At 49.6% G+C, this 26,582-nt stretch overlaps 1 protein-coding gene across 3 annotated transcripts in view; it reads left to right on the forward strand.

The window, feature by feature from the left end:
* Positions 1 to 26,582, forward strand: part of CASR (calcium sensing receptor) — a 190,409-nt gene that overhangs the window by 76,157 nt on the left and 87,670 nt on the right. The gene's annotated exons all lie outside the window — the stretch shown is intronic.

Raw genomic sequence — 26,582 nt, forward strand, 5'->3', positions numbered from 1 at the left:
CTTAGGCACCTAAATACTTTAAGAAACCTGGCCCTATGGTCCCAAACCTGAATTGCATAATCAATCCTTGCTCAACCAAAATTCAGTTACTTTTCTGTAAATACTGCCTATAGACTGGGCAAAGTCTTTAGCACTAAGCTCTATGTATGTGAATTGCTTCTTCCGCTATTGAAATATAGCCAGTTCTGGGATGAGATGTGGCTTATGTTTAACCTTGCACAGCAACACTACATAGCAATTTAAGATTGGAAATTATGACAAAAATTGAATTCAACTGAAACTTCATGAAGGCAAAATGTAAGATATTCAGTTTGGAATTTGGTTATGACAAAAGGGGGGGAAACACTTGTGCTCCTGAGCAGTAAAGTGGCATGGGACTTTAATAACAACACATGGTCAGGGCATCTGTTTTACACCTTATCTAAAAACAGCATGTCTTGAAGCATACTGACTTTTAATACTAGGTGGGGGAATTAGTTCAATATGGATTCAGAATGATGATAATGAATGCCTAATGCCATTCCTGCTTCACCTAGAGCAGTGGTTTTCAACCTGTGGTCTGCAGACCCCTGGAGAGGTGTGATGCAGACAATGTTTAAGAAGTCCGGGAAAGTTTGTTGTTACGATAGAACAGTGATTTTCAACCTGTGGTCCACAGATCCCTTGGGCTGGGGGGGCACAGACTAGGTCTAAGATTTCCAAAGGGGTCTGCACCTCCATTTGAAATTTTGTAGGGATTTGCAAATAAAAAGGTTGAAAACCACTGACTTAGATTTTCTTAGTAGTTTCCCATCCAACTACTGAGCTGGTTCAATCCAGCTAATTTGTAAGATCAGACAGAGTCACAGCACACAGTGGTCTGAATACAGTGCATAAGAGAGCAGAAGGAAAGAACTTTAACAAAACAATTTTAAAACTTGTTTTATTCAATACACTTACCCATACCTAAAAACTATAGGCTAGATCAGGGATCAGCAACCTTTCAGAAGTGGTGTGCCGAGTCTTCATTTATTCACTCTAATTTAAGGTTTTGTGTGCCAGTAATACATTTTAACATTTTTAGAAGGTCTCTTTCTAGAAGTCTATAATATATAACTAAACTATTGTTGTATGTAAAGTAAATAAGGTTTTAAAAATGTTTAAGAAGCTTCATTTAAAATTAAATTAAAATGCAGAGCCCCCTGAACCAGTGGTCAGGATCTGCGCAATGTGAGTGCCACTGAAAATCAGCTTGTGTGCCGCCTTTGGCATGCGTGCCATAGGTTGCCTACCCCTGGTCTAGATATAGGGCCGGTGCAAGGATGTTTTGCGCCCTAGGCAAAACTTCCACCTTGCGCCCCCCTGTGGCAGCTCCCCCCCTGCCCTGAGGCACCACTCCCCTCCCTGCGGCAGCTCCCCACCCTCCGCCCTGAGGCCCCCCCGCCGCCCCAGCTCACCCTTGCTCTGCGCACAAGCACTCCGAGCACGCCGTCGCTGCTTCACTTCTCCCGCCTCCCAGGCTTGCGGCGCCTAAGCTGATTGGCACCGCAAGCCTGGGAGATGGAAGAAGTGAAGCAGTTCACCCCTGCTTCACCTCCTCCCTGAGCACGCCGTCGCCGCTTCACTAAGCCAATCAGCTTAGGCACCACAAGCCTGGGAGGCAGGAGATGTGAAGCAGCCAGGGCGTGGTCAGGGAGGAGGCGGGGCAGGGGTGAGCTGGGGTGGGGAGTTCCTCTGTTTGCCACCCCTCGCCCCTTACTTGCTGCAGGTGGCCCTCCCTGTGCTCCCCTGCCGCAGCTCCCTCCGCCTAAATGCCAGCGGCGACCGGGTGGCCGAAGGTCCGGCCGCCGCAGTCACTGCCAAAGAAAATGGTGCCCCCCAAATCCCAGCGCCCTAGGTGACCCCCTAGGTCGCTTAAATGGTTGCACTGGCCCTGGCTAGATCTACATCTAGGGAAATGCATCCTAGATGGAGCTACCGTAAGGTGGGTGCAAAACTGGTTGGGAAACCATTCCAGAGAGTCATGCTGGAAGGGCATAATGAGTGGGGTCCTGCAGAGATCAGTTCTGGGTCTGGTTCTCAATATTTGCATCAATGATTTAGATAATGGCATAGAGAGTACACTTATCAAGTTTGTGGATGATACCAAGCTGGGAGGGGGTGCAAGTGCATTGGAGGATGGGATTAAAATTCAAAATGATCTGGACAAACTGTAGAAATGGTCTGAAGTAAATAGGATGAAATTAATTAAGGACAAAGGCAAAGTACTCCATTTAGGCAAGAACAATCAGTTGCACACATACAAAATGGCAAATGACTGCCTAGGAAGGAGTACTGCAGAAAGGGATCTGCGGGACATAGTGGATCACAAGCTAAATATGAGTCCACAGTGTAACAGTGTTGCAAAAAAAGCAAATATCATTCTGGGATGTATTAGCATGAGTGTTGTAAGCAAGACATGAGAAGTAATTCTTCCGCTCTACTCCATGCTGATTAGGCCTCAAGTGGAGTATTGTGTCCAGTTCTGGGTGCCACATTTCAGTAAATATATGGACAAACTGGAGAAAGTCCGGAAAAGAGCAACAAAAATTTTAAAGGTCTAGAAAACATGACCTATGAGGGAAGATTGAAAAAACTGAGTTTGTTTAGTCTGGAAAAGAGAAGACTGAGAGGGGACAAGATAACAGTTTTCAAGTACATAAAAGGTTGTTACAAGGAGGAGGGAGAAAATTTGTTTTTCTTAACATCTGAGGATAGGACAAGAAGCAATGGGCTTACATTGCAGCAAGGGAGGTTTAGGGTGGACATTAGGAAAAACTTCCTAACTGTCAGAGTGGTTAAGCACTGGAATAAATTGCCTAAGGAGGTTGTGGAATCTCTGTCATTGGAGATTTTTAAGAGCTGGTTAGACAAACACCTATCAGGGATAGTCTAGGTAATACTTAGTTCTCCCAGGAGTGCAAGGAACTGGATTAGATCTCTCAAGGTCCCTTCCAGTCCTATGATTCTACACAGTGGACTTAGATTCAGTGTTGCAACAGCTGACATTTAGGCATTCTGCCACCCAGTGGACTCCACAGCCCTTAGTTAGGTACCCAGGCTCCCTGTACAATTCACAAGGAGAGTTTAGTGCCTGGGAAAGATATTAATGGAAGGCAGCAAGCTGTTCAGGGAGAGGCTTAAGCTAACTAGTAAGAAATGCCTATGTCCCACCCCCTCAAAGGGAGTTGGATGTCTCCTTCCACTCAAGATTCACAGCTGTGAACAAAGGCAGTCCTTTGTAGCAAAAAACTGAGGGGGAAGAGGAGCGCCCTGCCACATACTCAGCACTCAAGTACATATCCTTACCATTCATTGATTGGGCCAGAGAGTGAAAAATGACTCTATAGCCTGCTAGTTAGGGCACTCATGTGAGGGACCCAGATTCAAGTTCCTATTGCTTCTTCAATGCATATTTAACTGTTTCATGCAAAGTTGAACAGCTTCAATGGGAGACATTGAGAGAGCCCCAACCCTAGAATACCCTGTAGCCCATTGGTTGGGAGTAGGTCTGGTGCAAACGCTTGTTCTCACCCGTCTTGGGTGAATGCTCTAACAACTCTTCAGCTCTGCCTTGTGCAGGGTCCAGTCCTGTAAGCATGTTCTTAGGCAGCCTCTGAGGATGACTACTGCATTGGGCCTCACAGACAAGATAGGCAGGGGAATGCTTAGTTTGAGAACCCCACTGTGGCTTAGGCACAGAGCAGCTGAGCAGCAGTAGGACGTAGGCAGCTTTGTGCATGGCCACTGAGAGACATTTAGGTGTCTTAGGGCTTTTGCTAGCAGAAATCTAGGTTCCAAGGGAATTTATGCCCCTGCAGGGAACGTGCTGAAACTAGGGGTTCTGGGCATGCTGCTGCACAGGGCCGCCCAGAGGATTCCGGGGGCCTGGGGCCATCGGCGGCAGGTGGCTCCAGTGGACCTCCCGCAGGCGTGCTTGCGGAGGGTCCGCTGGTCCCGCAGCTCCGGTGGAGCATCCGCAGGCACGCCTGCGGGAGGTCCACCGGAGCCGCGGGACCAGCGGACCCTCCGCAGTCATGCCTGGGAGGTCCACCGGAGCCTTGGGACCGGCAAGTGGCAGGGGGCCCCCCCGCGCGGCAAAATGTCTAGAGCCAGCCCTGTTCGGTGGCGGGGGGCCCTTCCATTCTGGGACCCGCCGCCGAAGTGCCCCGAAGACCCGCGGCGGGGGCCCCTCGCCGGCGAATTACCACCGAAGTGGGACCCGCCGCCGAAGTGCAGCCCGCTCTTCGGTGGTAATTCGGCGGTGGGAGGCCCCCGCCGCGCGTCTTCGGGGCACTTCGGCAGCAGGTCCCTGAATGGAAGGGCCCCCCGCCGCCAAATTATCGCCGAAGACCAGGTTACACTTCAGCGGCAGGTCCCGCTTCAGCGGTAATGCGATGGCGGGGGGTCCTTCCGCCCTGGAGCAGAAGGACTTCCCCGCCAGCGAAGACCAGGAGCGGAAGAAGCTCTGGGGCCCGGCCCCGCAAGAGTTTTCTGAGGTCCCCGAGCGAGTGAAGGACCCCGCTCCAGGGACCCCGAAAAACTCTCGTGGGGGCCACTGCGGAGCCCGGGGTCTGGGGCAAATTGCCCCTCTTCTCCCCCCCTCTGGGCGGCCCTGCTGCTGCACCCCTGGCTTGAAGTGGTTTCCATCATATGCAGGGTTTACAGTTTGATTCAATGGTTCTCAGCACCCCCGCTATACAGATTGTTCCACCACCCCTGCTTCAGGATTAGGAAGCAGCTGAGCAGAGGTTTTGATCATCTAAATTTTGGATTTAGGTACCTAAATTTCCTTGTGGATCTAGCACTGAATATATATAAAATCCAGCATACCTTCTCTGTCACGCTGTCCAAGCAGTGGTGCGTGTCAGCATTTGAACTTGATCCATTGTTCCTTTACTGTCTTAGATGCAGTAAAATTGCATTTTAAATGTGCAAACTGACATCTTAAGGATCCAGCCTTTGCTTGCTTACATAAAGCCTAATCTAAATGAGTCCACTGAAGTCAGTGGGGTTTGGATCAGGCTGATATTGAAGCAAAGCAATTAAGCCACTATGTATCTATGTAGGCTGCTCTTACATAAGCTCTCTCTGACTGATCTAACTCTGAGAACAGAGGTTCTTCACATACTTGCTCATGTCAGTTCCATTCTAAGTGTGTGCATGCCCATGTGCATGACTGTTGGAGATTTTTGCCTTAGTGGTACCCATAGGGCTGGCTGTAGCGCCCTCTGGAGTGACGCACTCATGCCACAGTATATCAGGCGCTGCCAGCCCACGCCCTCTCAGTTCCTTCTTGCTGCCTGTGGTGGCCAGTTAGACCGCCTCTCTTGCTTGTCAAGAGCTAGTGATTTCTTCCATTGGACTTCGGGCCTTCGGGCCTTTGTTTGATTGTAATAAACTTTTAAAAGTGTTAAGTACATAGTTAGCTGATAATTAAGGTCCCAGAGAGGACGTTGCCCCAAATGGGCTATGCCCCAAGCTCCCGGGTTTAAGCCCTGCTCGGTCTGTCGCAGGCCTATGCCTTTGAGTGACCCCCATGACAGCTGCCTTAAGTGCTTGGGGAAATCAAACATCAAGAAGAGTTGCCGGATCTGTAAGAACTTTTGGTCTTGCACTCAGAAGGAGAGGGACATTCGCCTCAGAGCTCTCCTGATGGAGTCCGCTCTCTGCCCAGCTTCTGAGCCCTCTGTGCAGGCTGCATTGAGTACTTTGGCCTCCGTGCGCAGTGCGCTGCCGGTGCCCGGGTCCTCTCGACACCGTTCGCCATTGTCAGTGCCAAAGAAGAAAGTGAAGAAGCGCTCGCCGGTGCCGAGCATGAAGATCCAGGGATCATCTGGTAAAGGGACCGGGCCTGTCCACCAGCCTTCTCTGGAGCAGCATGAGCGTGCCTCTGCGGCTAGGGCTCTTAGCCCTCTTAAAGGTCCATCACCAACTGTGGTGAGCGGTATGGGACCCACCACCCTGTCTGCATCACCATCATCCCAAGCCCAGGCACAGAGAGGGCATAGGTCTCCACCAGCTAATATGATGTCTTTGGTGCCGCAGAACCAGGCTAAAGCTCCCTGAGGGGGAAAGCCAATGTTAAGACCCCCTCCGGGGACGGGTGGGTGCTACAGGTCACCAGCAAAGCAATCCTGTGGCAGGTTGCAACTGCGCCGCCGGTCACCCGAACACTCCCACCAGATGCTGAGACGTTATTCACCAGTGCAGGGTCGACGCTCTTCATATTATGACTGATGTCTTTGTCCCTCTCACTGATCTGCATCTAGACATTGGTCTCAATCACTGTCACTGTGGGACTGTTCCCCCTTGCGTTACCAGTCTCTGCGGCACCTTTCCCCCAACACTGATCTTCCCGGCACCAGGACCATCCTCTCTGGTATAGCCACCGGTTGCTTACGCCTGGTCAGCACTCATTGGTAGCCACAACCAGCAAGCAGACCCAGGCATCGATGGCTTCTCCCTGGTCACCAGAGAGTGGTTCCTCTGGCGTGGACACCCAGTTCAACTCATCAGCCAGTGACAGGATTGGGCACTGGAAACTGCTCTGCTGTCCACGATAACGCAGTGGCAGCAAGGCCAGTAGCCAACACAGTGGCCATATTGGGGAGCATGGGGCATCCCGGTGATGACGTTGCCCCCTTTGCAGTGCTCATCAATGGCCGTGTCAGAGAGAAGATTGATGGCCCCACTGGCACTGGACCTGCTACCAGAAGCTCGCTCTGAGGTTTGGGTGTAGGATCCGGTGCCCTTCCCCAAACCTCCCTCTCCAGCGGCTGCCGAGCCCTCAGCACCTTCACCTGCAGCCAGGGCCTCCTCTTCCCCGGACGAGGCGGTCGCGGGACCTTCCAAGGCCAGCTACCCAGATGACTTTAAAGAACACCAAGCCCTTCTCAGGTGGGTGGCCAAAAAATTGGGGCTGGAAGTGCAGGAGATGGCAGAACAAGAGGACAACCTTTTCACAGTCCTCTCGGTCTCCATGCCTGCCCGGTTTGCCCTACCTGTACATGATGAGGTCCTCAAGATTGCTAAGGCTCTATGGTAGAGCCCATCCTCTATCCCACCCACCTGGAAACAGGCCGAGAAAACGTGCTCTGTGCTGGCCAAAGGTTTTGAGTACTTGTATATCCACGCTCCCCCAAAGAGGAGGACAAGCAGGTCCCCACCGCATCTACCCTCAAAAACAAGGAAACCAAGAAACTTGATTTATTTGGCAAAAAAATGTGTTCAACAGCCAGCTTACAATTCCTGCTCAGCCGATACAATTTTAATCTCTGGGACAGCCTCTGGAAGTTCCAGGATTCCTGTCTGGAGGGTCAGGTTCAGGAGTTTGGTACCCTGGTAGAGGAAGGGATCATGGCAGCCAGATGTCCCCTGCAGATGGCATGGGACTCAGCGGCAAGGGTGGTCTTAGTGGTTGTGGTTATAAGTCGCAGCTCCTGGCTCCAGACGGCAGGCCTATCCCAGGAGAGACAGGCCTTAGTTCAAGATCCCCCTTTGATGCAGTTGGGCTCTTCTCTGATCAAATGGATGCCAGGCTACATGGGTTGAAGGACACTAAGGCTACCGTTCACTCGTTGGGCATGCATACCCCGCAGTCTCTCAGAAAGCCATTCTGGCCTCCACTGCCATCGAGGCCTTGGCAAGCTCGGCAAGGATCTTCAAGGAGAAAGGACACCAGGTTTAGCCATCACTGTCCTTCCCCCTCTCGTTCGCCAGCCCAGCCTGGACCCACTAAGCACTGTGTGTGCGTATGTATAAAAGTGATTGTTTTGAGGGTGCACTCGAGAGTGATGCTCCAGTCAGCCGGCTGGATCCTGCCTGTCTTTTCCTCAACCATCTTTCTTCCTACTGCTCACCCTGGTCGCAGGTTACCTCGGACTGCTGGGTGCTGGACATAGTAGCTTGGGACTATACCCTGCAGTTTGTGGCTAGCTCTTCTTCCTGCCCCCTGCTTCCCTGTCCCTCTTAAGGGACCCCTCTCACGAGCAACTCCTAGTTCAGGAGGTACACAAGCTCTTGCAGTTGGGGGCTGTTTAGGCGATTCCTCGGGACATGGAAGGAAGAGGATTCTACTCCCGATACTTCCTAATCCCAAAGGCCAAGGTGGGCCTCAGACCCATTCTGGACCTGCGTGGCCTCCACAAGTCTCTCAAGAAGTTGAAGTTCTGCATGGTCTTCCTGGCCTTTGTTATCTCCTCCCGAAATTTGTCTGTATATTCCCAGGACACAGACGGTTCCTGTGTTTCATAGTTTTAGGGCACCACTTCCAGTTCATGGTGCTACCCTTTGGCCTGTCCTTGTCTCCCAGGGTGTTCACAAAATGCATGGCACCACTAACGGTTTGCCTCAGATGTCGGAGGAGTCCAGATCTTTCTGTACTTTGACAACTGTCTCATCAAGGGCGGGTCTCTGGGACAGATGCAGAGAACCTCAATCTGGTACGCTATACCTGCAATGACCTAGGCCTGTTAATAAACACAGAAAAGTCCACATTAACACCGGTGCAGCACATCAAGTTTATCAGAGTGGTTCTTAATTCCACACAAGCCAGGGCCTTCCTTCCAGAGGCATGCTTTCAGGCCATGGTGGATCTCATTGCTCACATGAGGAGATATCCGATCACCATGGCCCACACTTGCCTGTGGCTGATGGGCACATAGCAGTGTGCACATATGTGGTGAGGCATGCCTGGCTTCATCTGCGACCCTTGCAAACATGGCTGGCAATGGTCTATGTTCCCAGCAAGTACCCTGTAGACCAAGTAGTCACGGTGCCAGACCGCATCCTCTCATCCTTGAACTGGTGGTTAAACCCCAAGTCAGTGCTGCAGGGAGTTCCCTTTTTGTCCCCATCACTGTCACTCACCTTGGTGTCAGACATGTGAGATCTGGGCTGGGGAGCTAACCTGGGTGGGCTCAGCACCCGAGGTCGCTGGATGCGGCACAACTTAGCTCTTCATATCAATGTCAGGGAGCTCAAGGTGGTGCGCCTGGCTTGTCAGGCGTTTTTGCCTCACCTGAAAGGCAAGGTGGTGCAGGTACTCACAAGCAACAAGGCTGCGATGTATTGCATCAATAGGAAGGGCGGTGCCAGGTCCTTGGCCCTGTGTCAAGAGACGCTCCGCCTCTGGGTCCTTTGGGTGCAGAATGCCATCCACGTGGTGGCTGCTCACTTACCAGGAACCAGGAATGTCCTGGCAGATCACCTCAGCAGGATCTTCTCCTCTCGCCACGAGTGGACCCTCCATCTGAAGGTGGTCAACTTGATCTTCTGACAGGTGGAGACTCCCCAGGTGGACCTGTTTGCATCCAGACAGAACAGGAAGTACCGCGTGTTCTGCTCCCTGTACGGTGGGGACGAGGGTTTCCTGTCGGATGCCTTCCTGATGTCGTGGTTGGGAGCGCTGATGTACGCCTTTCCGCCGGTGCTGCTTATCCACAGGGTCCTGCTAAAGGTGAAGCAAGACAGAATGTGGGTCATTCTCATTGCCCTGGCGTGGCCTCACCAGCACTAGTTCGGCGGGCTGCTGAGTCTTTTGGTGGCCAGCCCGCTGCAGTTACCTCTCTGTCTGGATCTGCTGTCCCAGAACCACGGCAATCTGCTGCACCTGAACCTGGCATCGCTGCACCTGACGGTGTGGCTGCTCCGTGGCTAAGCATGGACGAGCAAAGGTGCTCTGCGGCAGTCCAACTGGTCCTGCTGGGCAGCAGGAAGCCTTCTAGCAGGGTTACCAATGTGGTCAAGTGGAAGCACTTTACATGTTTCCCATTGGACAAGCACATTAGTCCTGAGGGGTCTTCGTTGCAGGACATTCTGGACTATTTGCTGCATCTAAAGCTTCAGGGCTTGTTGCTGTCTTCGGTCAAGGTGCACCTGGCAGCTATTTCTGCATTCCACCCTCCACTTCAGGGACAGTCTGTCTTTGCTCATCCCATGACGGTGTGATTCCTGAAAGGTCTAGAGCAGGCCCGCACAACTCGAAAAGCGGCGATGGCCATATTACTCCAAAGAAAACAGCTGAGGGCTGACCCCCCGCTCAGTACTGCTGAAACACCACTCCTCCCAGCCCCTCCTGAAACACAACCCCCCAACCCTGCCCTGCCCGCCCCGCAGAAACAAACCCTCCTTCTCCAGTGCCGCCCCACCGAAACAGCTGTAGGCTGAAAAGGAAGGGTTTTTGGTGGGGAGGAGTTGATACTTTAAGAATTTTTCAATTAAAGCAAACAATTTTTTAATTTTTTTTATGAATCATGGAAAAATGAAGAACAGCTATTCCACTGAAAGAAAACATTTGTACTTTTCATAATTACCTTGCAAATTTAATGAGAGATATTACATTTCTTTTTGGCAACAAGCTTGTCGTATTCTGGGGTCATATTTGAAGTGGATATTTTCATAATGTCTTCCAAATGGTCATCAGTCAGAGAAGAACATTGCTTGTTTTTATTCATGTTCATGATGGAAAATGTTTGTTCACATATGTAAGTGCTTCCAAAAATGCTGAATGTTTTCATTGCAACTTCAGTAAGATTCTTGTATTTTTCATCATCCAGACTTTTGTAGAAGGCCCGCAGGCTGCTTTCTCTGTGTTTATTTTGGTAAACTGCCAAACCTTGAAGTTCAGTAACCTCCAGCTGCAAATCTAGTGGCACTTCCTCTGGATCCAAAGAAAAGGGATCTTCAGTCAGCTTCAGCTGGATGTCTTCTTCTTTAGACAAAGTAAGTCTTCTGTCAAATTCTTCAATCAAAAGATTGATGTACTTTGTGTATTTTTCTCCTAACTCGGCGCGTTTGTGCTGAGGGATATGCTGTGCATAAGTGGGAAAGTGACACATTTCACCTTTTGACAGCTGACTTCTGAAAAGTTTCAATTTCATTTTGAAAGCTTTCACTGCTGCACACATTTGAAATAGAAGTTGATTTTTTCCCTGAAGTTGAATGTTGAGATCATTCAGGTGTGCTGTGATATCACAAAAGAAAAAGAAATCTTGATTCCAGGACTCATTTTCAAGCTCTGGAAATTTTATTGAGCCATTTTCTAGGAATTTTGCTACCTCCTCTTTCAAAGCAATGAAATGCTGGAGCACTCTTCATTGGCTCAACCACCTCACTTCCGTATGGTAGATTAAGTTGCTGCATTCAGCATCTACCCCTTCAAGAAAGGCTTGAAATATCTTATGTTTTAGTCCTCTAGAGCGGATGTAGTTTACAATGGAAACTACCACTGACATTACATGCTCAAATTTTAAGACTTTGCTACACAAAACCTGCTGATGCATAATGTTGTGTTGTTTGGTTATTTGTCTCCTGTTAAATCCTTCAAGAAGAGTAACTGCTCCAACATTTTTTCTGCACATAGCTGGAGCACCATCAGTACAAATGGCCTCCAAGTTTGTGAAATCTAATCCTGACTTATCATTCATGCACTTCACTGGAGATTTCTTTTCCGGTTGTGCGACCTGTCATGGAACACATGCCAGCAAGTTCTTCAGTAATTTCGAAGTTTTTATCAATACATCTAATAAAAATAAGAAGTTGGGTGATGTCTTTTAAATCGGTGCTTTCATCCATAGCTGGGGAATCAAAGCGGACGTCACCGATTCTGCTTCAACTGATCACTTAGATTAGTAGAAATGTCAGCTGTTCTTCTCTGTACAGTCATGCGTGATAGACTGATATTCTCAAATATTCCCCTCTTTTCTGGACATGACTCAGATACAGCAATCAACATACACTTTTTTTAAAAATTCGCCTTCTGTGAAGCATTTCCCAGCAGCAGCAATTTCCTTAGAAATTGGAAAGCTTTCTTTAGTAACCGTATCATTCTTAGTGCTCACTTTCTTGAAAATTTGCTGTTCTCCCCTAAGGTTTTTCACTAAACTGGCTGCTTTCATTATTTTTTCATTTGGATTCAGTTTGACGAGATTGGGATGTTTAGTTTCAAAGTGCTGCTGAAGGTTGTATTCTTTCGGAACTGCTAACATTTCACGACACACGAGGCACAGTATTTTGGAAACAGTACATAAGTCTTTATTCATCCATTCAGTGTTGAAAACTCTGTGCTCTGATTCTGTTTTTCTCTTTTTCTTTTCACTCATGGTATCCATTATGAAGCTCAAGATTTTGTTGAATAAATTCACACACAAGGGAAACACTCACAGTCACACACAAAGAGAAGAGATATCTCACGGCGTATGGCACACTAGGAAGGCACTGACAGTATGTGGAAGCCTGTAGTGTAGAGGAGGAAAGAAACAACGCGCATAGGGTGACCAGATCACAGCAGTAAAATAGGACCCACCCTCTCCCTGCTCGTCCCCACCATCACTCCCCTCTTCACCCCCGAACCCCTCTGCTGGCTTGCTGCATCCTTCCTAGTCAGTCCCCCACCCACCACTCACCTCCTTTTACCTCCTCCCTCCCCTGCCAGAGACCCCCATGCCCACTCCTAGAACCCCTGCTGGCTCGCTGCTCGCCTCTTTGCCTACCTGCCGCTTGCCCCCCCGCTCACCTCCAACTTGCTGCTTGCCCCCTTGCCCCCCCCCCAGTATAAAGCCTCATTCAAAGACCCGGGGTCACTATATTACTGCACACAGCAGTCAATCAATGCAGTTGTAGATAAATCTCTGCATTATGCATTTTTGTATAACTTTTATATGACTTTGTATTGAACCTTGGTTATATGTTATAGCGGGACCCTAAGGTAGTATAATTAAGGTAAAAGAAAAATGTCTTTTTGCTAGAAGTAGACTAAGATCTTCCCCCCACTTTGTAATGGATTGCCCTGTTGAATGAATGAGGTGTGACTGAGGAGAGTGTGGAAGGCAGGTACCCCCAGACAGCTGCAACCCTTGGAGAGGGGATGGGAGCCAGACCAGATCAGGCTCAATGCTGCTCGCTCACCCGGATGTAATGGGCCAGTGGTAGCCATTCCATAGTTCAGACTGATCCTAACTTACAATAGAGGGTATGGCTACACTTGGAGATGTGCAGTGCTGGGAGTTACAGCTGTCTTCATACAGCTGTGTAGGGACAGCGCTGCACTGTGGCCACACTGACAGCTACCAGCGCTGCAGTGTGGCCACATTTGCAGCATTTGCAGCGCTGTTGGGAGTGGTGCATTGTGGGCAGCTATCCCACAGAGCACCTCGTTCCATTTTAGCTCCGTGGGTTGTAGGAAGGGGATGGAAGGGTGCGGGTCATTCCGCTTCCTGTCCCAATGCCCCATGGTGCATCGCTTCACATCCCAGCAGTTTGGTGCCATTGTGAGTCTGCAGCACGATTTCTGTTAGAAATGGAGCCCGAGCTGCTGAGGACCTTGCTGATGAATGTCACCAGCACATCACGTTTGGCAGTTGAGCTATTCCTTCAGCTCCAAAGTGACAGTGAGGAGTCCGATGATGATATCGATTCGCCTGATGCGTGTGACACTAAATTGCTTGTGGCAGTAACGGACATGCTCAGCACCGTGGAACGCCACCTTTGGGCTTGGGAAACAAGCACTGAGTGGTGGGATCACATCGTCCTGCAAGTCTGGGATGACAAGCAGTGGCTGCGGAACTTTAGGATGAGAAAAGCCACTTTCATGGGACTGTGTGGGGAGCTCGTCCCGACCCTGTGGCACAAGAACAAGAGATTGAGAGCTGCCCTGTCAGTGGAGAAGTGGGTGACTATTGCAATCTGGAAGCTGGCAACTCCAGACAGCTACGGATCGGTCACAAACCAGTTTGGAGTGGGGAAGTCGACCGTTGGAATAGTGTTGATGCAAGTTTGCAGGGCCATTAACCGCATCCTGCTAAGAAGAACCGTGACTCTGGGGAATGTGCAGGACATTGTGGGTGGCTTTGCACAAATGGGTTTCCCTAACTGTGGTGGGGCGATAGATGGGACACATATTCCTATTCTGGCACCACCCCACTGGGCATCCGAGTACATTAATCGGAAGGGGTGTTTCTCTATGGTTCTCCAGGCACTTGTGGATCACTGTGGGCGTTTCATTGACATTTACACAGGCTGGCCTAGAAAGGTGCATGATGCACGCATCTTTCGGAACAGTGGCCTGTTCAGGAAGCTGCAGGTCGGGACTTTTTTCCCAGACTGCAAGATCACAGTAGGGGACATTGAAATGCCCATTGTGATCCTTGGAGACCCCGCTTACCTGTTAATGCCTTGGCTCCTGAAACCGTATACAGGGAAGCTTGACAGAAGCAAGGACCGGTTCAATTACAGGCTGAGCCGGTGCAGAATGACTATGGAGTGTGCTTTCGGCCGTTTACAGGGATGCTGGAGATGTCTTTTATGGGAAGCTAGACTTGGGGGAAAGCAGCATCCCTGCGGTTATATCCGTGTGCTGTACCTTGCATAATATTTGTGAAGGGAAGGGTGAAACATTCAGTGAGGAATGGACCTCCGAGGTTCAACGCCTGGATGCTGAATTTGCACAGCCAGAGAGCAAGGCTACTAGAGAGGCCCAGCACAGGGCTACAAGGATTAGGGATGCCTTAGGGGAGCAATTTGAGGCTGAAAGCCAACAGCAATGTTTGGTGCCTTGCACGGGAGTGAAGTGCACTGGTTACAATGATTTGCAGTGCCTGTTTTTTCCTTGGAGTACAGTATCTTTCACTTTCTGCAATAATAAAAACTGTTTTAAAAGCCAAGAAATCATTTATTGAAAAGACAGTAAGTAAAAGGACAGGGGGGTAGGGTGGTGAACTATACAGTCAGAGGTTTGAATATGTCCTGCCTGGAGTGCTATGCAATGCCTGCTGCACTTCAGGATGAAAATGCTGCATGGTGATGGAGGTTGAGTGCAGAGGATAAGGGTCATAGTTCTCAGGGCTGGTAGGTGAACATACAGGTGTTGGGGGCAGCTGGTGGTGGTAAGAACCTGGATGCTGGAGAAGGGGGTTTTGAGCTAACATTGGGGCACAAGGGAGAGAGCTTTGGGATGTCGAGGGCAGCACGGTAGTGCTCTGCCTGCATGGCTATGAGTGACTGCATACTCTCCGTTTGGCGCGCCAGGAGGCTTATCAGCTGCTTTGTGCTTTTCTTCTTAGCCAATTCCTTTCTCCTGCTTTCTGTTTCCCTCCATTGCTGAATTTTTTCTCTCCAGTCCTGCAGCCTCTTAACTCTCTCTGGCAGACTGATTCATAACTACTTTCACCAAATCCTCTTTGCTTTTTCTTGGTTTCCTCCTCAGGTTCTGTAGCTTTTCAGCAGTCTGTGATAGGGATGGTGGATTACTGGTACTATCCAAGGACACTTAGAAAAAAAACAGAAATAGAAATATTTATACAGAGGCTGCATTGTTTATAATCACAGTGAAGGAGTTTTTAGTCTAATTTGTAGCATCCTTTACACATAGCAAACATAGCACAGAGAGGCCACAGCAGCGAAGACATGGTGAGTAATGGGGAATGAGTGATTAAAGAAGCCATCTCGCTGCCGCGGCTCACCTGGGAAGGGCAACTGCTTGGGTCAGGGCTGCACTGGGGTTTCTGTGCATTGGGGAAAGCAGAGAACTGTGAGGGGGAAACTGCACTGAACACTACCCCTACCTTTTCCACGGGATTTTATCCTGCCAGATATCTCGCCGCTGCAGGTTACGTGGGAAGAGCGGGAGGCTCTTCTCCAGCAATGCGGATTCCGCCCTGGCCCCTATGCAGCTTGCCTGTGTACAGCAATGGTCCCTCCACCCCTCACAGCACAGTGGCGCGGACGCGTTAGCCTGACTGGGACAAGGACCACAGTGGCTCTCCCTATAAACTTGCGCAAGCGCATTGCCCACGCTCTGGCTGAAACTTTTGAAGAGATTACAGAGGTCGATTACCGAGACGTGATAGACCACATCAATGGGCTATTCCACATCTAGGCATGCATGCATGCAGCCATAACCCCCCCCCCTCCTCTCCCAAAACATTTTCATCCTGAAAATAAAAGCTGCTTACTGGGAACCCGCTCCTCTGCTTTTCTTCACCAAGAAGTTCCAGCTGCTGCGACTGGCTAGCTTCCTCCTGGCTTGAGAAGAGCTCCTGGCTGCATGCCTCCTGGGACTGCATGTCTCCCCCCATCCCAGTACCCTCACTCTCGGTTTCCTCCCCCCCCACCTCCCCCTCCTCTCCCCGCTCTGAACTGTCCGTCATGGTCCTCAGATTGGCAGTGGGGTCACCCCCAAGTATCGCATCCAGCTCCTTGTAAAAACGGCAGGTCGTGGGGGCAGCACCGGAGCGTCAGTTTCCCTCATGGGCTTTGCAATAGGCACTGCGCAGCTCCTTTACTTTAACCCTGCACTGCACCGCGTCCCGTTCATGGCCCCTTTCCACCATGGACTTTGATATCTGCCCATAGGTATCATAATTCCTATGGCTGGAGTGCAGCTGTGACTGCACAGCTTCCTCACCCCAAACACTGATGAGGTCCAGCACCTTGCCAGTGCTCCATGCTGGGGCTCGTTTGGCGCGTGGAGGCATGGTCACTGATGGATTGATTGATTTATAGATTGCACTCCACACCTGGCTGAGCAAACAGGAAGGGGATTTTTAAAATTCCCGGGGCATTTAAAGGGTGGGTCACCTGAGCCCAGGGCAGTGGAGTGCGAAATGATGAGCAGAGTGGCTGAAAAGGTATTCTGGGATACCTGCTAATATCCTGGAGGCCAATAAAAGTGCTTTTGCTGGCCACACTTGATGAGCAGTGCTGCATCACCAGCGCTGGAATCATTACACCCCAAGCAGACCAGGTGTACAGCCAGCGCTGCAGCCAGGGAGTTGCAGCGCTGGATGTGCCTTGCAGGTGTGGACAGTTACTAAGTTGCAGCGCTGTAAACCCACCACCAGCGCTGCAACTCTCCAGTGTAGCCAAGCCCAGAGATCCATTTTTAACTTCCATGTAACTTCTCCAAAAAATTACCAGATCTCCTGAGCTCTCCTAGGCCAGGTAGGATTTGTCTGGGAGGTTTGGTAATCTTCAGAAAAGGGGGTTTGCAATTAAGGTATTTCACAAATATCCTTCATTCCCTTTCTGAACATTTTCCTAGCTTCCTACCCCCAAAATGGCTTGGCCCCAAACACAAGGTGTCTGGCTGAGTTGGACGGGGGCCTCTGGGTGTTACTAGGGAAGAGCTGGGGGATCACAAAGACCTGTGTCATGTTTATAACACTGACTCTGTAAATCATTTAAACTGCCCTTCTGCTGAGCCCTGGCTCTATGGCAAGGGCTGCTCTGCAGAGGAAGAGGTAGGAGCCTGGGTCGGGTGGGATGTGACTAGGATTCTTGGGGACAGGGGAGGGCAGGGCAGGCGGGGTAGTGAGGAACAGGGAAGAATGATAGGGCTATGGGGTTGGATCCCTGAACTGTTCATTTCTAGACTGTCCTGCCTTTGGGTTTTTAGGGATGCTGTTGAGTATTTGTAAGTGAGATTTGTTAATGGGCTTTTAACTGGGCTCCTTTAAAATTTACAACTTCACTCTTCACCTAATGAAGTGGTTCGGATTTATGTGCAGCATGTCATAGTTCTCTCTTCTATAAAGTGGGGATGGATATTTGATTTGATCCTGTCCTCACTTTCCCTGTGCACTGCTGGGGACAGACTCGGCTGCACAGGATCCCAAAGTGTGGTGGGATTGAGTCCAAAGAGCTGGGTGTGTGCACATGAGGCCAGCTTCTTCTGACTGTGAGATAGAAAGAAGCTAAATATACATTTAAATGTCCTCCTAAGGTGGCTTTTCCATGGAAGCAGTTGCTGCAGTGATGACAGGCACATGAACCCATGAGGCAATCCCTGTATTAACCAGTTTTCCACACTATGAAAAAGTTGAAGAACCCCTGATCCAAACACAGCAGCCTGTCTCGTCGTGGGATTAGCAGTGATTCCCCTCAGAGACCGTCAAGTCTTAATGACCCAGTTTTCTTTACCACCCTGGGGCAGTTACTTGAACATTTGGGACCGTCGGAGGCATTTCACCATTTCCGTCTTCCAATTGCGCCCCCCGCTTGCCTCTTGAGCCTCGCCCTCCCCCTCCGCCGGCTCACCTGCCCTCCCACCCGCTTGCCTCCTCAGCCCCCTCTCCCCCACTGCTCGCTCAACTGCACCCCTGCCCACTTGCCTCCTCAGCCCCTCACCGTTGCCGCTGGCTCACCTGCCCCCTTCCCACTCATCTCCTCAGGCCCCCCCTTGCCGCCAGCTCACCTGCCCCCCCACCCACTCACCTCCTCAGCCCCCCCTGCCACCAGCTCACTTGTCTCCCCGCCCACTCGCCTCCTCAGCCCTCCCTCCCCCGCTTCTGGCTCACCTGCCCCCCTGCTCGCCTCCTCAGCCCCCTCCCCCCCACGCTGCCAGCTCACCTGTCCCCCCACTCGCCTCCTCAGCCCCCCTCCCCCGCTGCCGGCTGGCCAGACAACCGGCCAGCCGTTGGCTCGCCAACACAACCCCCACGGGCCACACAGTGAGCCCACATGGGCCACATGCGGCCCACGGGCACTATGTTGTGCAGGCCTGGTTTAGAGCACCTGTACCCACACGTTCGAGACCTGGTTCCCCTGTGGGACCTCAATCTGGTGCTCTCAAAGCTTATAGGCCCTCCTTTGGAACCCCTAGCTTCCTGCTCCCTCCAGCTCCTTTCCTGCAAGGTGTCCTTGGTTGCTTTAACGTTGGCATAGTGGGTGTCCGAGATCAGGGCGCTCATGTTAGAGCCGCCATGTTCTACAAGGACAAGGTCCAGCTGCGCTGGCATCCCACTTTTCTGTCCAAAGTTGTTTCCCAGTTCCACATGGGCTAGGACATTTACTTACTGGTCCTCTGTCCAAAGCCGCACGCATCAGATAAGGAGCGCAGGATGCATACGCTGGATGTCAGATGAGCGCTGGTCTTCTACCTCGATATAACATGACTATTCATAGAATCATAGACTATCAGAGTTGGAAGGGACCTCAGGAGGTCATCTAGTCCAACCCTGATATTTCCCTGTAGTTCCCCGGATCCTCCTCCTTCCCTTTTTTAAAGATGGGCACTACATTAGCCTTTTTCCTGTCATCCAGGACCTCCTCCGATCGCCAGGAGTTTGCAAAAATAATGGCCAGTGGCTCTGCAATCACATCTGCCAACTCCTTTAGCACCGTTGGATGCAGCGCATCTGACCTCATAGACTTGTGCTTGTCCAGCTTTTCTAAATAGTCCTGAACCACTTCTTTCTTCACACATTCTGGGCCCCCTCAATTCCGGGGCCCCTGCCAGTGTTGGGGGCAGCAGGGGAATTAGGAGAGGCTCAGGGAAGCAGGGGGTGAATCCTCTCAGAGTCCTTCCCATCCCTGTCTCCACCTGCCTGTCTCTGGCTCCTACTCCCAGTTGGGAGCTCCACTGTCTTGGCAGCTTTGCTGCTTAGCTCTGGCTCTGCTTCTGGGTCCGCCCCAGGCTCCCAGCAGCTTCAGCCCCTTCGCTCCCCTGCCTGGTCCCAGGCTGTAGTGGCCTGATGCTGCCCTGCCTCTAAGCACCTCTCAGTCTCTGCCTGGACCTGGCACCAGTGTGCACTGGCTAAGAGGATGCTCTTCAGGGGCTGGAAAGGGCTTGACATGGGAGCACAGGAGCAGATGCCTCTGATGAGGGCCTTCCATTTGGCCTGCTGAGTATCAGTTCCTTTCTGTTCCCCACTGGGGGTCTGTTGTAAAGGCCACCCTGCTACCCAGCTCTGGCTGGCCCCAGGCTCCTGGCAGCTCCAGCCCTTGTGCTCCCTGGCTGCCAGGAGGTCCCTTTCTCCCTGGCTGCAGAGTGTCCTCCGAGTTGGGGTGGAGGTGCTCAAAGACGGGTTAGCATGGGAACACTGCATATGTGACTAGGTAGGAGCACACAGGTGCTGGAGCTGCCAGCAGCCCAGGGTGGAGCTGGAGCCAGGTATCAGGGCTGACCTTACAGCAGAGCCCCCAGCAGGGAGCAGGACCTAGTAGCTGACGCCCGGTGGGCCAAACAGAAGACCTTTGTGAGTGGGATCTGACTCACAGGTCAGAAATGTGATTGCTCTGGTCATCTCTAGGTGATCTAAGATTAGCTGGAAGCATTTTATAATATGTCTTGTATAGGTTACTCTATCTAGTATCACACCCTAACACTTTCTAAATCTCTAGTGAAGAGAAAGCCTTTCTGTGTTAAAATGGGCTAGGCTTTAACTTGACCAGTTTAGCACATTCTCTTCATTTTGACTAGGATTTTGAAGGTGTTAATTTGAAGCTATTATTCATTATCATTATTTCTCTTACTGTAGCGCCTACCCTAGGAACTCCAGTCATAGACCAGGATGCCACGGTGCTAGGCCTGGTGTAAATACAGAGCAAAAAGATAGTTCCTGTCTCAAAACGCTAGTAATCTGAGTATAACACAGACCCCTGGGGGGGTAGGAGCAGGGAACAATGAGACAATATTGTTTAAGCAGACAAAAGAGACACGTGGTAGGGATAGAACACAACAAGCAGAGTGAACTATGTGATGGCAGCAACCATCATGTTAGCTCCATGTCAACGAGCCAACTCAGTCTCATATCGCACCTTGAAACCTTAGGCTAGACAAAGTCATAGTGTAACAGCCATTCCCTGCTCTAATGGCCCTGGAAGCTTTAATGCTGTGGTGCCCAAACTTTTCCTATCATGCCCCGTTTACTAGTGATGGACTCTGTCCATGCCCCACCCTCCATTATAGGACAGTTGGCTCAGCAGAGGAGCTTGGGCTGAAGGCAGAGCTGGGGGCAGAACTGCAGAATCGGAAAGGAGCTGGGGCTAAGGTGGAGCTGGCTTGGGGGTGGAGAGGGAATGAGGATAGTGCTGAGCTGTGGATGAAGCAGGAGGCAGAGTGGAGGTGGGGCTGGAGCTGGGCTGTGGGAATAGCTGGGGCTGGAGCTGGGCTGTGGGTGGAGCAGAGGGTAGAGGAGCTGGGGCTGGGGCTGGAGCTGGGCTGTGGGTGGAGCAGAGGGAAGAATGGAGCTGTGGCTGGGGCCAAACCTGGGATAGGGGCGGAGCAGAGCTGTGGCTGGAAGCGGAGTGGAGCAGCATGATGCTCCCTCCTTGCCCCCCAGACTCCACTGTGCACCTTCCCAACGTTCTAGAGGAGAGTGCCCGACGGTTTGGGGACCACTGCTTTAATGACTGGGGAATTCACAGAAGAGAAACATTGGATCTTGATGAGATTCACTGAGAACATTGTTGAAACTGCTCTCACACATCAAGCTGCAGTTAGAACCTTTGAGAATGTACTTGATTCCAAGCAGAACAACTAATGGTTCTCAACAGGGCACAGCCTGTGGCAGCTAGTAAAAACATAGGCTGAAGAGTATATTTTCCTTCTTGAAGAGGAAACATGGTCACCTGGTTGAGGCACATGATTTGGTGTCAGAAGATCCAAGTTTTGCCACTGACTTGCTGTATTGTTTTGGGCAAGTCATTTGGATTAAATACTTTGGCCAGGATCCACAAAGGGACTTAGGTGTTGCAATGCTTAGGCCACGTCTACACTGCAAACTTTGGTTGACACAAATGATGTAAAGCTAGTTTATTTTCACCTTGTTTCTTTAATAACTTGCATTAAACCCAGCACTTTAGTTGCAGCAGGGCTATTTGGAGGGGAGATGTCTGTGGGTACGTGTACACTGCAATATAAGCCTGGACTCAAGCCCGCTGGCTCCATATTTATATGCTCAAGCTTGAGCGGCTGCACTGAATATCAACCCTAGGTTTAGAATTGCTGAACCCAGTTCTCACACCTGTGCTCAGGCATCCACACTGCATTAAACAAACCTGAGTCAAATCAGCCTGCACCAGGCTTCCTAGCTTCCTCTCCAGCTGTAGCCACTGTAGCCCTTAGATTGTGGTGTAGTGTGGAAAAACTTGACTGTCCACCCTGCACTTTACAGGAAGTTGTCACAGCCTGCCAACACAACTTGCTGAGCTGTTTGCTGGGCCTACACGCTCCTGGCAACCAGAGCCAGCAACATGGAGGAGTCAACATTTGAAGAATATATCTTGCTTGGACTTTCACTCCTGTTTCAGGAAATAGGCAGAGCATCCATGAGATACTAGTGGATGTTTTGGCAGCATTTTCTGAACTACCAAAGGCACTAGTTGGAAGAGGAGGATGATATAGACATGACACACTTGAACTGGCTGAGGTTGCTGAAGACTTTCAGTCCAGTCACTGATGCCCACTATGTAGACTGGAGATTCTGGAGCACAGACTGGTGGGATCACATTATGATGTGCTCCAGAAATGGATAACCAGCAATGGGTCCAGAAATTTTAGCATAAAGATAGCTACATTTCTGGAGCTTTGTGAGCAGCTTGCTCCAACCCTCCAGCATCATGATACATGCATGTTGTCACCCTACTGGTCCAGAAGCAAGTTGTTATAACCATCTGGATGCTGGCTACATCAGACTGCTACAAGTCCATTGCTAAGCTGCTTGGCAATGGAAAGTCAACTGTCGATAAAGTGGTGGCAGAGGTTTCTGGGGCAATCAAATGTATGGCAATGAGGTGTGCCCAAGGAGGCAGGCATAAACAATATTCCTGAAGTAACTGCTGGTTTTGAGAGAATGGGGTTTCCAAATTGTGCTGGGGCCATTCATGGGACTCGTGCTCATAGTTCATCCTCCTCAAGGAGCACGTGAATACATCAGCCGCAAAGGGTACTACTCCATTCTTATGCAGGCTGATTTATGGATGCCAACATGGGCTGTACTGGACATGGCACTGTTTCCACCAAATGATATTATCATAAATGGAGTAGCAGTTTCCACTGTTGTTCGAGGGGACACTGCGTATCCCCTTTTGCATTGGCTTATGAAAACGTTTCCTGATCTCAGAGGCCCTGGCAAAAGAAGATTTAATGACACTTTCAGTAGGTGTAGAATGGTGGTTGAATGTGTGTTTGGCAGACTGAAATCCTGCTGGTGCTGTTTAGCGAACCATTTGGATTCTAGTGTCCTCAATGCTGCCTGTATTGCTGTGGCTTGCTGAGCTCTTCAATCTTTGTGAAACCAAAGATGAGTCATTTGTCCCCGGAATGGACTTTTGACAGTAGTAGATTGCTAACTTGGTACACTCAGCCAGCCAGACACCCATGACAGCTAGAGCAGGGTGATGTGCAACAGAAATCAGGGATGCTTTATGTTACCACATTATGGACTTGTATGGACCAATGGAAGAGGGAGAATTGCATGTTTATGAATGTGTTTTTACAGCAGTGTTAACCATGAATGAAGTACTGTCGCTGTATGCAATGAATGAGAGGATGATTGTCATGAATTTTAATTATGGATTAGATGATTTCTTATGTAATTGGGGGAGGATACACTATATGGCAAGAACTGTGGATATTCATTATGGATTGATATAAATAGATGGATTGAGAAATTGTGTTTTAGATATAATTTTCCAGTTGTGCCTTATGTGTTTATTATTTGAAGTACACGTTACATGATGTGATACAGTGATGGTAATAAACTTTCTTAATAAAATAAAAGCCTTTATTTGTGAACTTGGCTGTATTACAAAAAAAATTAAAACATTTTCAGCTTCCATTATCACAACGAAACAAGTAACAAACCAACATCAAAACCAGTAATAAAACAAAGTGCATAAAACAAACATTGAATAGGGCAAACAGTGAAGCCAGTGCTGACAAATAAATTCCCTGCTTGTGTGCGTCCCCCAGCATCCCTTTCTTGCCCATTTAGCATGTACTTGGCATTTCTGCGCAAGGGTGGAGGCCTGCAGGGGGTAGAAGACTGCAGGGGTACATTTGTCCTGTCCAGCTAGTCCCAGCTGCATGGGCCACCCAACCATGGAATTGTCCACTGCTTTCGTGGTCTGCAGCACATGGTACCATGGAGGGGACTCGGGATGTGGGGCGGGTGCAGCAGGAGCAGCAGCCTCTCAAACAGGTCTTTCACGAGGGCTCTATCTTCCTCCCTAAAGCAACGTTCCTACTCTGGAAATTGCACTGCCAGTCTCTCCTCGTGCACTGCAATTCTTTCCTCACACTCTGCATCCTGTCTGTGCTTTTCCACTTGCTGTGAATCCTTCTCTCTTTGGTATTAAACCTGCTTGTTGGCTCTGTCCTGCGTGTCTACCATAAGTGTGTCATGGAAACACTTCGTCTTGGACCACTCCATGACCGTACCAAATCTCAGGCTCCCCCTGAAAAACCAACATCAAAAATACATTATTGTCTCTACTTTAAAAAAAGATTCAGCGCATTCACAGAGAAAAGTATCAGACGACTTTCCAGGCTAAAAAACAATACTTTGTAAAACTCTGCTTCAGTATATTGTCAGAGGAACACTTCGGTTCCCAGAAGCTCCATGGACACAACTTGAGTTAATCAGAATGAAAAGAGTGCACACATAACAATAAGGTGCTATATATTTAACAATTGCAGACCATTGTAGCCTGGGGAGCAGGGCAGGGACAGCATGGCTTACCACCCAGCCTTCTCTGTCCTTTCACATTCCACGTGACATAACAATCCTGGAGGTTCCTGAATGTAAAGGGACATTCTATTCTGCTGGTGGCAAGTGTGCCATAGAGATTTTGAAGCTTATGGTGACTCAGCAGCACACCTATGAATGGAGTGGGCTGGTGTCCTACAGAGATTGGCCCAGAAAATGCACCCTTCTCCAAAATGTGACTACTTATCTGGACTTCCTTCCACGGGAAAAGTTTGCAGCTATTAGCACCTGGGATTGGGTCAACATTGTTTGGGTAATCAACAGGATGCTGGATTAGCATTCACATGGATTACTGCTTCCCTGCAGCTTCCGATGCAGTCTGCTTTGACTACATCTAGCTATGGACTACATGCAAACACACACAATAATACTGACTCTCAAAGAACTACACAGTCATTCCCCTCCCTATCCCCTGGCACATTTCTGGACTGCAGAAAAAAAATTCAGCTGTATTTTGAACATTAATTTCATCACCTGTGGCCTACATTTCTTCTGTCCCTCCTGCGTATAGTCAACTGTTTACAAGAGGCTCATTATGCTCTGTCATGGCCGATTTGTACAGTACAGCATACTAAAAGGGAAGGCAATATATGGTTCTTACTTTTAACACTCTGGCACATCTTTGTAAGAATGTGTGAATATCAAATAAAAATTTAAATATAAATCCTTGTATAACTGTTGTGTTTCACTTTTAAATTCCACATGGAGTGGTGGTCACACCAAGGTGCTGGCACGCATTCTGCCATTAGCAGATAAAGTTTTGGGAAGCAGTGTGTAATAAATTTTACATTGGGTCATAAACTGGAAATCCCTCACATTTCTGTATTAATATAACAAACATGGAGCCAAAAACTTTCCAGGCTACCAGCTTATCAGGTAGGTAACTTCTGTACCTCTTCTGGTTCTGCTGCCATTTTTGCAGTGGACTGCTCTTCCAGGGGATCATCAAACAGCCTCTCCAAGTAGGGAGGCAGGCAGGCAGGCAGCAAAGTCTCCTCAGAGATCAGTATGAGCACCAGTCATGCCACTAACCTGAGCTGGTGCCTGCTGACTAGGTTCAGAAGTCGGAAGTCACCATCCTTGCAGACTAGGCTATTGTGAAATGCTGGTGACTCAATGCTCGGAGTAGTACCCGGCATCTAATCATACTCTTTGTAAAAGAAGCAGGATGATACTGAGTTCCCAGAGTTGTAATTCACATCTCTGATTTTACGACTGTTGCTCTTATACCATTTAATTGGCCCCCTGCACTGGTCACTGGTCCAGTGAATCTACAGTGCTGCCAACTTCTTTGCTATTTCCTGATGCGTTCCTGGAATTCTTGCTAAAGTCAAACATTTTGCTCATCTCTCCCCAGAGATTCACCAAAACTTTTCTGATCTGACCGGATAGCAGTGTGCTCGGCAAAGGACTTCTTGTTAGTGGCCATCTGCAGCTCAGCAGTCAGAATCAAATAGAGGGTTAAATGCTGAGCAGCTGTATTTGAACCAGGGGGATTGCTTCCATTTCCTGGCAGTCAATTGGCTAATCTTGAGATAGAAAGGACGGGGAACACTGGCCAATAGGATTGTGGGATAGCATTGGCAGACTCTCAGGACATGAGTCTCAGAGACCCAAACATGAGTCTCAGGGACCCAGACATGCGTTGCATCCACATAGCAAAACTATGGAGTTTGGACCCAAGTCCCAGTGGGATTCGGGCTCAAACCCACTCCTTTTGCTAGGGCCCAAAGGGCTTATTGGCCCGAGTCAGACAGACCTGTGTGTAGATGGAAGCAGGGTTTGAGTTTGAGGTTGAGTCTAAACCCAGGCTTACATTGTGGTGTAGACACTTTCAGAGATGATCTACATCCTAAATGGTGGTCCATCATATAAACAGTTAAAGTGCCATTGGTCTAAATGAAAATACTGTGGGTCATGTCTTGAGCAAACCTTGAACATTTTAAGAGTACTTGCTTATAATAGAGGAAACTGTTAATTTAAAAACACCAGAAAATGATCCCAGAGAAGCATTAAAGGGCAAAAATGGGAACTGGCTAAATTTCTATGGTTTGTCTTGTACAGGATGTCAAA

Source organism: Gopherus evgoodei, chromosome 1 (genome assembly GCF_007399415.2).
Source record: "Gopherus evgoodei ecotype Sinaloan lineage chromosome 1, rGopEvg1_v1.p, whole genome shotgun sequence".
NCBI lineage: Eukaryota > Metazoa > Chordata > Testudines > Testudinidae > Gopherus > Gopherus evgoodei.